The sequence below is a fragment of the Myodes glareolus genome, chromosome 9, assembly GCF_982192425.1.
Source record: "Myodes glareolus chromosome 9, mMyoGla1.1, whole genome shotgun sequence".
Taxonomy (NCBI): domain Eukaryota; kingdom Metazoa; phylum Chordata; class Mammalia; order Rodentia; family Cricetidae; genus Myodes; species Myodes glareolus.
In genome coordinates, this window is record NC_142034.1 from 89,797,071 (window position 1) to 89,810,290 (window position 13,220).

The following is a 13,220-nucleotide window of genomic DNA, read 5'->3' on the forward strand; positions in this document are numbered from 1 at the left end:
GGCTACTCTATGTCCTTGGCCACCTCTCTGGATGTTACCTAGTTCCTTGCCATAAAGAACAGGTAAGAAACAGTATGGAGGTGGGGAATACACTGGCGGGCATTTATGAGGCACTAAGCTTAGGGCTTGGCAGGGAAATGATCAGTAAAGACTCATGTTCTCCACTTTCTCACCCTCAGGATCTTCTGCCACGAGCAGAGTCTTCAAAACTCCTCTGGACCATTGACCAAAATGACGTCGTTTCTGATTCAGAGATCTGGGGAGGGTCCAGAAGCCTGACTATCAGTGGACCCAGAACCATACAGGGAGCAGAGATCAAAAGGGCTGAGACAGCCATAAGAAATGCCCTGGGTGCCACTGAGTCCTGAATGGTCCTAGAAATCCAGTCTTGGCTAGCGGTCACTCAGTATACCACTGCTGTCTTCCAGCCCCAGGCTGTCCTGTCCCCATTACTAGAGGGAGAGACCTCATATCAGTTAGCCTGGTCCATCCCATGTACAAGATAGTGTGAGAATGGGGGGAGGGGGACATCAGGACAGATCCTATGTCTTAATTCAATGTGCCTTCTGCCCCTCTGCCTTTGAAACCTACTAGACCTCAGCCCAGCAGCCCAGCTGCTTCTGGCTTGTCCTGGCAGCCAGTTCAGTCCAGTCTTTACTGGGTTTGGTAAGTCTGTACCGCCCCCTGGTGGTCATTTGCTGAAGTTTTAAACACCATCACAGCTGTTCAGAAGCTGGAACAGAGGTCAGAGACTTAGGAAAGCTTGCTTTCTGCCCTTGGCACCACTCTTTGGTGAGTGCTGAGAGCTCATTCATGGATGGCAACAGGGTGCAGAATGGAAGGGTGGCACACTGGCATGGCTCAGCTATTCCTCCCAATTTCTCTGCCTGTAAATTGTAATGCCGTCTCCTACACTCAGCCTTTAGAGAAATGGAAGGTTATTTGACCAACAGAGGACAATGATAGGCGTCATGATGACAGATACGTTTTATTGAGTACTTCTGAGCAAGGCAGTGTGTCTTAACATGGCACCTCATCGCATCTCTCTAAACGCAGACTCCTGGTGGAAGAACTAGTCATGTCTTCATCTTTACAAATAGAAAAACTAAACCTCAATGTCCCGGTCCCACATCACAGACTCATGAGGAGGAGAATCATGCTGACCCCAGGCCCCTGTCCCTCACCCGCCGCCATGCCCCGTCTCCCTATGAGTTCAGTGAGCCTTCCAATATCACCTCCACACCTTTCTCCCATCTGCTTCCACCCATCCTCGGTTCTCCTTTGTCTTCATTTGATTTGCACGTTGGCTTCTCCAAGTCAGTGTCAGCATCTCTGACCCGGCATGGGGAAGCTGCAGTCTATACATGGCAGAGGGGGCACTTCGATTTAGACTGTGAAATGGGGAGCTATGACCCACTCCTGGATGCCAGTGCAAAACATCTCCCAAGCCACAGCCCATTCTCAGGCTGGCACAGACCCTAGGATGCTGAACCGGGCAATTTGGGGCTTGTGGTCAATGAGGCAGCTGGGTACCATCATCTGCGCGTTGTAAGGACAGTGGTTCTCAATTGGTGAGCACCGCTGGCTTTAGGTTTTGGAGACATTGCAGAAAAAGAACACACACTGTGCTATTTGAAGAGCTGAATGAAGAACGCGTGTGCTCCACTGACTGATCCCAGAGATCCGTTCTCCTTGCCGGGAATCCTGAGCACTAGAGGTAACGATTTGGAAATAGCTTTGTTGCTTGTTTCTGGCAACAGTTGTCATTCTCTCCTTGAGTGTTCCGCAGAGTCTGGGGGTCCCAGGGTGTAGGAAACCGTTCCAGGTGCCATCCGGTCACAAAGTCTGAAGAATTAAAAGGAGTGATAAGTTCCTGGCATTTTGACATTTTTGTATTTTGATCAGAAGCTGTCGCCCTCCTCTCCTGGTCACACAGCATCACACACTGTGTCCCCTCCGCCCACCCAGAGCTCGTCACAAGGTGCATGGTAATTCATGTGGAAGAAGCCCATTTCCCCATCTAGCGAGATGAGGCTCGCTTCCCCTAGCAGATGACGGTGGTAACGTATCTCATGTACTTGACACATAATAGGCCCCATATGTCCTCTGTGACTGGATGAACGAGGACAAGATCTATCTGGAGGAGATTTTAACTAAACTACTGGATTGCAAATGGAACAGTGTCCCTGCCCCTCAGTTAACCTCTGACACATTTATCAAGGATAAGTTCCCAGCAGAGGACATGCTTCACAAGACCAGTGGTCACATGTGGAAATCGGGAGCTCTATTACATTCCCTAATGGGCTTCAGAATAGCTAAGTTATCAGCTATCAGCCCAGTGATCAAAAAATCCACAGACCTATTCTAGAAACCGAAGTGGACTTCCTTTATTCAGGAAAAGAATTGCCAGAGAAACTGGCCACTGTCTAAACTCTTACCCCAGTTTTTCCTGTGCTGGAAGGCTATTGGCCCCTTTCCAGTTCCGTGAAGGCGCCTTGGGGAATTCTAGTTCAGCCATTATCATCTCACAGAGAAAGAAACTGAAGGTCCAGAGAGAGAAAGGGACAGAGAACACAGGCCTTCTTACCCCTGGGTTCACTTTATGACCCTGTAAGAACAACATTGTCTCCAACCCACGAACAAGGATGTCCAAGTTCATAGAGATAGAAGGATTTGCCTGCTTTCGCCAGTCATACTGCCTCATTGCCAAGGCTAGTCAGGAACTTCTGTGTATCTCTGGGAGGCATCAGTGATTCTAGAGGGAGCCAGGCTTTGCCGGCCAAAACCATGACCTGCCAAGGGGTGGGAGAGCACACTCTCTGTGTTGGCACAGCTGTTGGGTGTGGGTCCAGGAGCAGTCAATCCGTGAAGCAGGGTGAGATCAAAGGCCATCCCTATGAAATACCGGGAAATGTATCTCCTGCCCTAAAGAAGCATAAAGTTGCCTAAGAAACCAAGGGCGGCTCCCAGGAGCCAAAGAGAACAGCATTGCTCAGCAATCTAAAGGACTGGAGTCGTGTGCACCACATGAACGGCCAGGATGGGGCACTGACCTTTCGAGGAGATGGAATGTTCCATATTTGATTATGGTGATGGTTACACGAGCTGTAAACTCTGTAAAGATTTGCTAGCGCTCATCGAAACAAGTCTGTTTCTTAAACATAGATTATACTACAATAAACTTGATTATTAAAAGAGATGATATGGACATATTATAGTCATGGCATAAGTAAATGTAAAATAACAGTGACTAGAATAAGAGCTATAAGTGATGTTAGGGAGTGAGAGGCTCCCAAAGACTTGGTCTAGTCAGACAGATTGAGAAAGCCTTCCTATGGAAGTAATGCTAATCCGAGATTAGAGTACAGGCAACTTGAACGAGGGGGCATGGGCCAAGAAGACAGCACATGCCAAACACCGGTCTGGGCTCCAAAGAACTCTGATGGAGTTCCCTGAAAGTAAAGATACAGTGACTAGAGAAGGGGGACCTAGGGGCTGAGTTCTAGGCTATAATCAGAGGCAGTAGAGATGGTTAGTCCTGGATAAGAGCCAGCAGTTTTCCTGAGAGATTCCCAAGTTCACCAGGTACTAGAAGGAGATACAGTTACAGCCCACGGTTAACGCGGAGGGACCAGTCAGTCTGCACCTCTTCCTCCTCCTGGCTGGAGGGTCCCTGAAGTTAGAGAAAGCCCTCAATAGCTCGTGCAGCCCCCAAAGAGATTTCAGCAGCACTGACCAGAAAGGGATGCACAGAACTATTCTGAATGAATGCATGCTTGCATGCATGAGTCTCATTAGCATCCAGTGTACTTCTCCAAAGTTATCTGATAAAGAACAATGTAGACTAATGTAATCCGTCCCTCCCAACTGAAGGCATAGGGTCAAGGTCTGCACCTCCAAATTGTCCCCTGCAATCTCTGCTCCTGAATGCACAAGCATCCTGCAGCTGCATGTGTGGGGGCACTTAGACCCCTTTGGGAGACTCTGCCCCTTGCGACTGCAGTAGGCCCATTTGCCTATAACATGTGATCTCCTTGGGGCCGTCCCAGTGCACAGTCATCTTCTGCCTCAGAGCTCCTGGAACTGACTTGTGATCTAGGTAGAGCCCAGGTTCTCATGCATCGTTGCCTTACTCCTAAAGAAGCTGAGAGCACCCCCAGCTCTCGAAGCTACTACTGACTGGGTCACAGTTTGCACTGCCCCTGAAGACGCAGCTCAAGCTGCTGCTTCTCTGGACAGCATGTAACCTTTCCTGCCCATCTCTCTTCATCAGACACTACCCTAGCTCACACTTCTCTGAAGTACAGTCTTGATCCGTGATCCATTCTCCTCCATGGCTTCCTTATTCAAGAATGGTCCCTGCACGCTTCTGTTTCCACTCTAATGCTTAGCATGAAGCAGGATGAGATGGGATGGGAGTTGAAGTAGGGCTCTAAAAAGTCAATGACCCAAAGGACAGAACAAATCACTAATATTGATACGGAATCGTGTGGCTATCTATAAATAGATTTTCCCCTCTGATTTTATTTCTGAGCTCCCCCTTGCTGGGTGGTTTCCTGGACTTCCAAAGCTACCCCAAGAATCTTTGCTCTGTTAGAGGTCCCTGGTCTGTTCCCAATGTGCAGTCTCTTCCTAACCCTTCTTTCTGATCTCCAGTCAAGACCTTCTGTACTGCAATGTCTCCTCCTCCGTCACATCCACAGTGAGAAGACAAGTCATATAAGACTGTGCCACCTCCTTGCGCTTCAGAAGGGCTTTTCTGTACCAAGAAAACACGGCAGAAATGTAGACAAAGTCACAACATACAGAATGAAGAGAAAACTCTGTCTTCCCCTCATGTTCTTTGAAGTAGATTAATTTATCCTGTGATCGTTGAATGGAAAATTGGCCATTCTTTCTGCAACACCATATGGTAAGGTTTAGAACACATTCCAGCTAAGCACAGAAGGCAAATAAATGCCTGCTGGGAACAGAATCACCAGCTCTTCCGTGAATCAAAGACCAGCTCTGCATGTCTGGGCCCTGGCTTGCTGAGGGTTGGTCATAGACACCTTTAACACGATGCTGGCCCTATGACTCACACTGAGGATGGATTTTCTCAACACTTTACAAACAGGCATCATTTAACCCTCACAATGACAGTAAGAGACAGCCTTCATTGACAGAAAGGAAGTTAAAAGGAGCAGGAAAGGAGGGGACCCTCTCTGCAATTGGGGTGACTTTGAAGTCACAGACTTTGTTGTTATTACTTTTGAGAACCATTAGGGTGAAACCCATAACTCAGATGGTGAAGAGTCTGCCTCCCCAGGTAGACCATAGCTGACTCTACTTATGAGCTGGCATTGTGTTTGCTTTAACGTTTCTTACCCTCACACCATTCCCCAGGACCAGCTGACCAGCTCATTTGGGAAGCTCATGAAATAAGGTTCAACCCAGTCATGGCAGGAATGGGCCAAGGGGAACCTGAAACAGTGATTGCTTAGCAGTGGATCTCTTTCCCTCTCCACCGTATTTCTAAAACCATCTTAAATATGAATGTCCCAGCATAAAAACGAAACACAGAAAGTACTTAAAATTCAGAAACTATCTTGAAGACCATGGGAGATGGTGGACGGAGAGGGGAGAGAAAGGGAAAATATATATATAAAATAAAAACAAAAAAGTTAAAAATTCATAACCTATAAATTCAAGGAAGAAGCCAGGCGTGGCAGCAAACACTCGCAATTCCATTATTCTGAGGCTGAGGCAGGAGGACCACTGTGAGTTTGAGGCCAGCTTGGGATACATAGTTCAACACAAGCATGGGGATACATACTAATACTCTGTTTCTAGAAACAAAATAAACTAATATGTAAAAATAAATTACGACCGGATGATAGTGGCACACATTTTTAATCCCAGCACTTGGGAGGCAGAGGCAATTCTCTACAATTTTGTGGCAAGCCTGATCTACAAAGCAAGTTCCAGGACAGCCAGGAATGTTACACAGAGAAGCCCTGTCTCAAAAAGCATACATACATATACATACATACATACATACATACATACATACATAGATGTGATCCTATCACCTAAATATATTATTTTGCTTTCATTCCTCTACATAGATTTATGTTATTACCGTTGATGGGAGAGACCAAGATTTCTAAAATGTTCACAATAAAAATGGCATTTTTGGTGTATTAGAAATGGGAAATTGAAAAGTAATGCTAGCTTTGTAGCCTTAAGTGCTAGCATTTTGTCATATTCTCAGGCCACACTCCACCCAGAGAATCCTCGGCTTCAGGGTTTTCTTCTTTGTTTCGCCGTACGTTGGCTGTGGAAAGGTAGGATTGGTGATTTGTTCTTAACACCCTGTAGTTAATCGTAAGCCGAACCAAAACTCATTTAACCACTTCCAAGCTGTGAAGTATGTAGGTTGCTTAAAATGTTCCATATCCAAGAATAACAAGAAAGAAAACATTTCTGCTCTGGGCCACCGCTACGAAAGGCTGTGGCCACGAGTTCTAAGCAGAAGTCTCTGGGGCAGCCCCTGCGTGACTCCTGGACATCATAGTCTGAACTCTTTGCAATACACATCCGAGCTGCTGAGGTATCTGAGAGCATCAGGAGGCAAGGAAATGACTGTGGCTTTCTCAAAGAATTGGCTGCACCCTCCCTACAGTGCGGGCCTGGTCCCTACAGTGCGGGCCTGGTCCCTGTGGATAACTGAAAATGTCCTTACACCCATAGCATTGCAGCCGCTTGGAGGGGAATACAGAGTAGTGTATGTGATGGTCTTTTTTCTGATTACACACATACAACACACACATCCACAGGTATATACACATACACTCATACATACGTCTCTCACACACACCCCAGCCTCCCCAGGCTCATTCCAGAGACCCTGTAGTTTCCAGCGCACTCTTCCAGAATTAACATCATCTTCTTCTCCAGCCACCCATCAACAAGTCTCTCCTTTCCTCTCCCCTCCCCTCCCTACCTCTTCTTCCACCTATATTTCTCTCTCTTCCCTTCTCCGTCTCCCCCTCCACTACCTCCTCCCTCTCCCCTTCTTTTCTTCATCTTTTTGCCTGCTGATTTGTTTGAAACAGCACCATTCTATGTAGCGCAGACCTGCCTGAGCCTCCCCACTGTCCTGCCTCAGCCTTCTGAGCTTTGTGGTGACAGGCATGGGCCACCATGCCAGGTCATCTCTCTGTTTCCTATCTGCCCGTTTCATCTCTCCGTCCTTACTAAACACTCCAGATTCTTTAAGTGAATGTTTAGCACAGAACAGTTCAGAGGAGACTTGGGGGGTCAGGCCTGGTTCCCAGTCAGGCCACCAAAAGGCTTTACTTGTAGAGAAAATAAAAATCTCCTCCTGAAGAAAATTACGCCCATTCCATACACAAGTTTGTCTTGAACCGTGGAGACTTAGAGGCACTGGACACAACTATAGAACCTTACTCTTTCCAGACCTGCTATGAGAAAAATATAGATGGTGGCTTCCCACCCTACTGATGTGGTGGGTGGTGAGGGTAGGACAGGGTGGCCCAGTCACCACCAGCATTGTTCAGTCATGTCATGCCAGCACCCCACAGCCTGGAGAAGGGGACAGGGTGATATTTCATAAACATTACCTCATATGTTTTGTGGGAGATAAGCTGTTTGCTAAACTTTGTCAGAGGAGCAGGCTTGGGAGAGCCTTCCATGTGACCATCTCCAGGACAGCTGATGCCTGCTTGGACTGGCTGTGGGGACCTCCAGCTTGGCTTGCCCAAAATACAGGAACTCCAAAGTGGAGCTGGCTCTGTTTAGTGTAAATAGAGGCAAATGATCTTGAAGGACTAAGGGGTCACACTAGGAAAGGTACTTCCGCCTCTTCTGGTCAGGAGCTGGGGTCTGTCAGCACCTGAAAGACAACCACACACCTCAGGAAGCTTTCACCTCCCATATGGCACTAACTCATTCTGTGGTTGCTCCCCATGACAGATTTACACAGGTCAGGACCTCAACATGGGCAGCTTGGTATGGAAACGGGAGTGGGGAGCCAGCACTGTTCAAGGTAGTGGAACCTGGGAAAACGAAATCGGCCCCTCGTTCCCCTGCCTGCCTCGTTCTTCCTTCTCCCAAGAACAAAAGGCTCATTGCTGATTGGTAGTGGGGTCTTGGTGGTAATCAGAGTGCCCCTTCCTCCAAACCCAGCCTCTAATCAAGATGGCCTCCGCCAGAGAGCTGAAGATCACAAAGGCCCCCGTAAGGAGCTCAACCAAGCTGACCAGGTCTGCATAGGTTAGCGGGTTCCTGCTCATTAACAAGTGAGGAATTGCTAGCACAGCCTTGCCTGAGCATAGAGACTATGAAAGGTTCAAGACCTTGGTACTTAACACTTTGAATGAAGTTCACCCAAACAACGTTAGTATGTGTATCTTTCACTTAATGATGACATGAAAGGTCTGAGTTGGATGGCTTCATGAAGACCAGGTCCCAGCTGAATTTCTACCCAGTTCCATCTTGATGGCCAAACATGAGAACTGAGTTCAGTGAGTTTTGAAGCTTGTAAGCATCGAGGGGAGTTGCTGTGTGGACTTGAGGGGGTTTGACAAATGTGAGCTGGAAGACGTTGTCTGCACCAAAGGTGTATGTAGCCTTGGCGTTGATGCTGCCTTGGGTAGAAATGGTCCCCGAGGCCCCAGCCCAATCCATATCTCTGGAAGAGCATACTGTCTCTTAGAGTGAACCGAACACCCAGCTGGCGTCAAATGGCATATTTCACTTATTGAGCTTTGTCTCGGAGCTTCAATTTCCTTGTCTGCAAAATACAGCATGATCCCAGCCCTTAAAGCCTGGATGCCAAGTAAAAGAGAGACTGTATGTGCAGAGCCTTAACTTTATATCAGGTGTGAGCCAGGGGCATGAAAGGGAAGCAGGCGATGAAGGCTATGGCTGTCTGTGTCCCCTTACTGCTTCTGAGAATAATCCCAAGAATCTCAAACAAGAAAATGAAATGGAAGGAAGCTGGGAGAAGGATCTCTCTCTCTCTCTCTCTCTCTCTCTCTCTCTCTCTCTCTCTCTCTCTCTGCCTTCCTTTCCCCTCCAACTCCACAACTCTGGAACTCTGGAATAGGCAAGTCTCATTCTCTGGCAGAATTAGATGCACCAACTTGGGCCTGATGATTGAACATGGGAGAGGAGCCTCCTTTGGGAAACGTGCTTCTAGACCCATGTTCTTTACCGGGATTCACTGGCTGATCATGGGGCAAGACAGAGGCACAGATACTATATTTATAATATATGTGGCTCTTACTATGCATTTGCTTCCTATGTGAGTTCCAGCTCCTCTTTGAGTCCACAGTTATTTGTGTTTAAATTAGAGAAAATGATGTCTACTTATTATGATAACTGTGGTCAAAGGCAGGCTTGTGCATATAATCAAGAACTGCGCCACATATATTATTATGTGCAGCATACATATATTAACATGATGTAAGATTTGCAGCTATTTGTAGGCGCTATTGTAGACACTGTGCTACATAATTACTTTATGTTTATCAGGGAAACCTTAAGGTATTGCCTATTTTAATTCTCACATTGTAGCTCAAGAAAATGAGAAGGAAGCACCACCCTAGACCACTGTCAGCACTTGGCACATCCAACTTGCAAAATTGACCCTTTTATTCCCAACTTATGTCCCCATTCTTTAGTGGCTTATGAATGACGTCAAAGTGGGAGACTCCCATCAACTTCCACCTCACCTTCCCCCTCTTTTAGACTTTAAAATCAAGCACTGTGACTGTGACATCGGATGACACCGACCTTGGCTGTGACGATCCAAGCTCCCCTGACAGGAGCGCCATAGAAACAAGAATCCTGAGCCAAAGGCAGTTTGGGGAACAATGCCTTCATCCCTGAACTCACAGCTGAGGAAGCAGATTCCAGAGTCAGGCTTGTGAGCATCACTCACAGAGTGGGAATGTGGCCCAGCTCCTCAGAGTGACCCTCCCTGTTGCCCATCAGCCTACCTGAGCCCATTGTCCCTAGGGTCTACTTTCTTCAAGTCCTCTTTCTGATGAGCACACCGCCCCCATGGCTACCTAGGTCCTCACCACGACTGGCTGATCCTTGTTTACTTGAAAATTCCGTTAATTGTAGAAGACTCCACCGCTGCCCCCACCGACACTGGGCCCTTGTGTTTGGCTTTTACATTCTGTGCTTCCTAATTCCATTCCTGGGACTTAATTATGATTACACGGCTTTATAACATAGAGTTGATTTTAAGTAATGGCCCTAATTAAGAGTGAATTTTAATTAAGCTTAATTCAGAGCCCTCCTCCGATTGCCAAAGATTTGCAGCCTGAACGGAGGAGCTGCTGTAGCGCAGAACTCACACGTGACTTTGTCTCCGTGCTGCGACTGCTGCTATTGTTGCGTCGACCGAACCATCTGCACCTGCTCTGCAGTGCCTGGTCCCCGGACACAAGTTCAGCAGGCTGCAGGGGTAAACCAGATTCCACCATCCAGAGGCAAACCTGAACCCCAGAAATAGGAATTCAGGAGTCCCTTAGCCTGGAAGTTGGGAACCTGGACCTCGAGGGCACAAATGTATTACACACATAACCCATTCTGCTTAACACGGAGGCTGTCCACTTTTCTCCCAATTGCTTGTCCCATGGTAAGATGAACAGACCCAGGAGACCAGGCCACACAAGGAATGAAGACAGGGAAAGATGATACCAGCCCCATTTTCAGCACCCTTGGTCCTGTTTCAGTGTGGCTTTTGAGAAAACAGTCATGATCAGAGTGTAGCTTGGCAAAAGCCAGCCTCACTCTCTGCCTTGGCCACTGCACAAAATCTTAGAGGATCACAATGCTAGGCAGGGGCATTCCAGCGCAGCCACAGGCATTATAGAGTAGGGGGAAACAAGTCAACTCATTTTTGAATGAAATTCCACCCTACCGTTAAAATTGCTGTAAAGTGATATTATTGGGGATGGCATTTTTACAAAACAATTAAAGCTTAATACTTCCAAATCAGAAACTGTTACCTTCAAAATGCCCAAGATCATGGTCTGTCTTATATTTTTTATTTTTTTTGTTGTACATACAAAGCTGAGATTTTTGCCCTTCACATGTTTAGAAGGACTGAGAATTGGAAAGACAGCTTGTGAGGTCACCGCAGAACGCAGCATAAAGTCCTGTCCTAATGCCATGTAAGATTAGCTCTCATTTGTCTGCATGGCCATGTGGGTAATAGAATTCTTCCCAAAAATCTGGGGTCCCTGAGCCCTGATGGCTCAAGGGCATGTGTAAACATTCTGTGGGTGCTTCAAGCGAGAAGAGCGACAGCAACCCATTCTCTAAGGGTTGTGGTGAAGTTTTCCTGTAGGTAGAGGTCAGTACCGTCTACCTGTGCTGAATGTCGTTGCCACGCTCACGTGTTGGCTAACGAAGTACCCACCTGGGAAAGTCACCCACAGGGAAGTCAAGCTCTAAAAACAAACAAACAAACAAACAACAACAGCAAAACCATTTTGACTTTTCTGGAGGAAACGGAAAATGAAAAATAGGATCTGGTTACTTTGAACGGAAGAGGGGTAATTTCACTCACAAATGCTATACTTAAAAGCTCAATTTGAAAACAATCATTCAATTACTATTTATCAGGCTAAGTTAAAAGGAGAAGCGGTGGGGAGAAAAAAAACAAAAGAGAGAAGTCGTGTCTCAATGCCCTTCCATGTGCTCCTCCTTAGGCTGGAAAAAAGACAAGAAGGCTTGGAACACAATAGACAAGCATCCAGTGACATTACTGGGCCAGCCACAGAAGCTTCAAACTGAGTATCAAGAAGACACTTTTGTTTACCCTAAACTACTGGCACAGATACTGCCAGGTCTGGGGCTTCCTCCTGCAATATGGAGACCAAACACTAAGAAAGATATCTGTTCTTTTTTCTAAGGGTTTGGGGGTAAAGTTACCATCAAAATCTTCAGCTCAGCCTAAGGTGCTTAACTGTTCCTGCTCCATGGCCTCCACCTTTTCCACCAGTGAAATTCCACAGGAGGAGCAGAGGTGACTCAGCCTTGGTCTAAACACTAAGAAGTCCCAGAGACTCGCCTCTCCTAAGTAATGCAACCCAGAGAACCACCCCATTACAGTCAGGAACTCGTTCATTCTTGGTATTTTCATCCCGCTGGCTCAAGGCAAGGTGTCAGAGTGAGGGGTTCTGTGGTCACCATGGGTGGCTTCTCAAGACACCTATTTTCTTCTGTCACCAGAAGACCTGCCTGGAGGTTGAATTCCTAGGCTGAAAATTACCCACCGAGGAACTTCAGGCTGTGGTCCCCTCCTCTGTAAAGCAGAGACAACAGCAGCACCTACCTTGCAGGATTGTGGTGAGGGTATAAAGAGATGATGCTTAGCAAGTGCTCAGCGGGTGCCCCAGTGGTTAGCACTAACTCTGCCTCAAGCTTGGCTGATGCAGGAGAGAGGATCCTAGGCGCAGAAAGGCCCACAGGAAGTGATGAGAGCTCAGCTCCTCCAAGAACCGCCAAAAGGCGTTGTGTTCTTCCTTGCTTTCCCGAGAACCCAGCTGGCAGGTCTGGGGCTGATGTAGCTCAGATTCGCTTCCTCTGAGGATCAGGCTGATAGTGAATTCCCGGAGAATCCTTGCAGGCACCATGTCACCTACCCAAATCTGCACACACATGCACACTCTTCCTTTCTGTGCATCGCCTCTTCACATTTGAGCAGAGCCAGATCCCTGCAGGCAGAACAGCTGTCCAGGCCTGCGACAAAACCCATTGCTGATCTCTGAGTGAGGCCCAGTGCATTTCAGCCTGGGGATTTATACCGCGCAGAAAAATCCACAGAATAGAAAAATGCAAATCAATTGTAGAATATAATATTATCATTGTCAACATAAAAGACTTGTATTTACTGCCCCTTAAAAGAAAATACTCCATAGTGCCATTTGTTTCAGGGAATGCAAAAAAGGTTTCAACAACTAACAGGGCATGTTTCTGAGCAAAATATGCCCCATATGTGATGTTGGAACACATATTGTCAGTGGCCACTAGTGTGTCTGTATTCTTGCAAACAAACCCATGGCCTAGAGTCCCAGAAGGTCACTGCCAGCCTGTCTCTCTCGGCCATAGGCCTTCTATTTGTCACTGGCCACACATGAACCAGGAAACACTCTGAGACAGGCCATGGGGCAGGCACATCTCAGGACCAGATA

General features: G+C 47.2%; 1 long non-coding RNA gene across 1 annotated transcript; it reads right to left on the reverse strand.

The window, feature by feature from the left end:
* Positions 1-972: 972 nt before the first annotated feature.
* LOC148121015 (uncharacterized) lies at positions 973-12,823 on the reverse strand. Its single transcript, XR_015738896.1, has 2 exons — positions 12,362-12,823; positions 973-1,845 (listed from the first exon to the last, which is right to left on the reverse strand). It is a non-coding gene; the product is annotated as an uncharacterized LOC148121015 (long non-coding RNA).
* Between the last annotated feature and the right edge of the window lie 397 nt (positions 12,824-13,220).